The following is a 4,284-nucleotide window of genomic DNA, read 5'->3' on the forward strand; positions in this document are numbered from 1 at the left end:
CATTTAATCCCTCCATCACCCTACAACATTCTCTACTCCCCAGAATTATCCTAAAATATTAATTTGGGGAATATTAAATTTTCTTCGCACAACCTGTACACAAATTAAAATGATAAAATTTAAATAAATAATTAAAACACGTTATTATACATATATATCCTATTCCTATAAAATTATGAAAACGTATTATTTTTTTCTCGTTGAACTCTCTCTCCATTGTTTCTTCTCAAAACTGTAAAATTATTTTATATATAAAATATACACTTGATAACCAACAATTTAACATAACGATACAGATGTTTCGTAACATGATGAGCATCCTTTAACGGGAAAATATCGAACAACGATTCGAACAACGTATTTTCCATGGATCACAATTTCACAAGTTTTACACGAACTTTTATAAAGTTGGGCGATATTCTAAAAATCACCGTGGACCTTTGTCAATTCATTACAACTTTCATAACTGTTATCTATACCTAACAACGAGCTTATCCAGAGCCAAAAAAAAAAAAAGAAACAATGAAAGAGAGAAGAAGGATAAGTTTGATATAACGAGGCAACTCTATATAGGTTATATAGGCGTGAAACGAAGCATTTTCACCATTTAAATATATCGATGTTATCCGAGTAGCAATAAGTGGTTGCCACTCCACAGTTATCGCGACGATTTTATTACCGGCGTGATGAAAAAAAAAATCCAATGAAACACGAGTATTCATTCACGGTGTAATGCGTGGATCAATGTTTTCGATGGTGATATAGTTTAAATTGAAGTCTGATTCTCTTTGAACGTACACCATAATAAATATCACGGGAAAGGAATGATAAATATTGTACGACATGAGTTTTATATGAGTTATAATTGAGGGGAATGGAAATATAATTGACAGATTTTCGTGATTAAAGTAAAAAATTATAAAGATCGAGAAAGATAAAAATATTTTTCTTTCGTATTTGTAACAGCACAATGTTTTCGTTGAATCAGTGTGAATATAATTTTAGAAATTTTTATTCGATTTGGATTTTTATTCGATTTTGATTAAAAAGTTGATTAAAGGCCATCACTTCGAAATACTTCGTTTAAAAATCTTAATCCCTGTAATTAAGATTGGCATATTTCAATTCTGCTTAAACGATTTTAATATCGTGGATTTTTGTGAATTCATTAAATACGTTATGAAATATTTTATATCATTTATTTATTTATTCATAAACGTACCTGTTATCGAAAAGGAATTAAAAGCTTGTTATCTTGCTACTTCGTATAAAACTTTAATACGGGTTATTTCACTAACGGGACTTTCTGATGCCCGATATAATTTCTCGATATTATATCGAAGCTTATAATCGTTCATTAGACGAGATAAAGAAGGGAGGTTAATAATTTTCAATGAAATTGAATTATCAATATTATATATTTCGCGAGTATTTTCGATCATGCATGCCTTTCACTTGTTTCTCTCTATAACGATATCTAGAAGATATCGTGGATGCGTCAAGAACGAGATTAAGATGGAAAAGTTTCTCTCGAACTATTTCGACAATAGTTGTTCCAAATAAGGAAATACGATGAACTCGATATCTTCTATTCAAATCAAATAAAAGATGAGTAAAAATAATTTATTGATCGATCAGAATCTGTAGGAACAAGCGAAGAAACGAGTCAAAAGTTGTTTTGTTTTCATCAATGTAGTCGATATAGAATATAGAACGATAAGATGAAATCGATTCGTGAATCCATTCTTCTTCAAATGAATAAAAAATAATCGTTTGAAAAAAAGAAAATATCTTCAAATAATTATTACTTGTTGAATTTGAATGAAATTCTACTATAATAGATATATAATATTCGCTTATCTATTTGGAATAATCTTGAATAAATTTATCTTCATCTATTAAAAAAAAAAAAAAATAACAAAATAATAATAAATTATCACTAAAAGCTTATTTCCCTTAAATCATCGTACTTCGTTCGAATGCAAATATATATACGTGTATCGTTTCGATTTCTTGTTACATCCTTCTTCCCTTTACACATCCTTTCATGTACAGTATTGCGTAACGCCGACGTTCAATTTGATACGTGGAGGGCGTTACGGATTCCGCGCGGATAATTGGCACGTTATTTTGAAAATTCGCATAATAGAGCCAGCTATCACGGGATGATGAGATATGAACAGCGGTATAACGAAGACACGTAGAAAGCACGCCGCAATATATCATGCATAACAAGTGACTAGGCTGACTGCATGCCATGCACGAGCTGTCTAAGGGATGTTATCCTCGCAGACACAATCAGAATCATATTTCTTACATGAAGATATTTCTTACATTAGAGAAACCCGGTTCTCTTCCCGGTTTTTGGCGAGGCCAATTTTTCTGTATCAATGCCTCGTTCTTGGACCGCTTGGCTTGAAAATATCGCTTGGCCCACGATAAACGTTCAAGATCCCGAAGACAGGAAGAGGGCAAGAAAGAAGTAGATGAGCGTTATTTACGACTGGTAATTTCACTCGACACGCTGCACCATTAAACGGTGCAACAATTATTACTTGGCTGCTCGTTCGGCTTGGATTCGCGGATTGTATGAATGTGACTACTTTTATCTTGCTTAATCCTCGTGGATTCGAGCTTCCAGAATTTGTATAAAGACGAAAATGGAGGTTAGAGATTCAGTTTCCCAGATGTAGCCAAAATATTTCAAATGAAAGGAATTTAAACACTTTTGAACTCTGATAATAAGATTCTAGGAATCCCTAGATATTCTAGTTAACCCTAGAAAATCCAAAACTTAATTCTACCGTAATTTCAACGTACGATGTAAGAAATTTTTTAACACATTCTTTTACATTCTCCTCGGTAAATACACGCAGAGAGAAATTTAGGAATAAACTCGCCATATTTCCTCGAAATAGTTGCTCGATACGGTACGTTTAACATGGAACGATCGAATTCAACATAACCAGACGTTCGTCTATTCGACGAACAGAACTGATTGATCTTATTTTAGCGTCTGATCAATTACTGTCAGTCATCGAATCGTTTGGACGTTGATCGAATACATGATTAAACGTGGCTGAATCGCAGGAATCTATTTCGAATCGATGTTCGAACCGACTCATTGAAACTGTCGGCCAACAACATCCAACGAGTATCGAGATCGTATCGAGATCCCGGTTGGGAGGATAAGCATCGATCGAATCCAGAGATGGTCGACCTAGCAATATGAACGTTCAGTCAGCCAGCCTGCCTTTAGCCTCGAGTTTCGCCTATCTGACCGGTATCGGAGACTGTTCCGCCCGATTTGTGTTGTCTGGCCGATTCCCGATGGGAATCGAAGTTCGGCGTCGGCCATCTTCGTTCGTTGAAGAGTCGTATCGGCCACCGGCCAATCGCGGTTAATCCTGGTGACTTAGGACGCGACTTTGGGAACGCTTGTCGAGAGTTAAGACGGATTGAAAGTGTAGAAGAAGATGCAGAAGTTTGAGGTTAGGACCGGTTTGTTATGACGAAACGTTGAATTTGCTTTTGGATAGGTAAATAAAATATTTTTGAGGATTTTTCATCTTTTTTTTTTATTTTTTTTTATTTGTAAATTGTAAATCGTTATCTGTTGTAAATTAATCAATTAAGTTTGTAAATTTTGCGACACGAACGGATGAAGCTGCGATTATTTTTCGACCAATTAATTGTAGTGAAAATGTTCTCGTTGGTTGCTTTTTAGCTTTCAAAGGGGTTTTGCACTTTCAAGGGGTTTGCGTTTCATAAGTTCCTGCATTTTTTGACATAGTTTTTTTGTTTCCTGGTATATTAAGCGTACTTGTTAAATCCGTACCGTGCTTATAGTCTATGAAATGTGACAAAGAGGTAGTAAAATATGTATAAAGTAATTAGACTTTTTCAAATCTAAAATACTTTTTCTTCATTTCTTATGTTTTATTCTTTGGATTCCCTTCCCCCCTCTCTGCAAACGAAATGTTAATTTTGCAATTTTCTAACATTTACGAGTTCATTTCATTAGAAGAATTCCGTATTTGTAGAAGATAAACTTTCAACTATAAATCTTCTCAGAAAAACTTCACTCACACTTTTTTAAACCGGAACTCTTCGCTTTCGTATCTGCAACGATACAATTTACCTAAGCATCCCGGTAAACTTTGACTACACGATTCATCAACACCGGTACGGTTTCTTTTACGAAGTAAACAAGCTCTTAATTTTCCCCAGATAATCGCTTCTTGTCGTTCCAATTCTTTAAAAAAAAAAAAAAAAAAAAAACCC

This window comes from Apis dorsata, unplaced genomic scaffold (assembly GCF_000469605.1).
Source record: "Apis dorsata unplaced genomic scaffold, Apis dorsata 1.3 scaffold_502, whole genome shotgun sequence".
In the NCBI taxonomy this organism is placed as follows: Eukaryota; Metazoa; Arthropoda; class Insecta; order Hymenoptera; family Apidae; genus Apis; species Apis dorsata.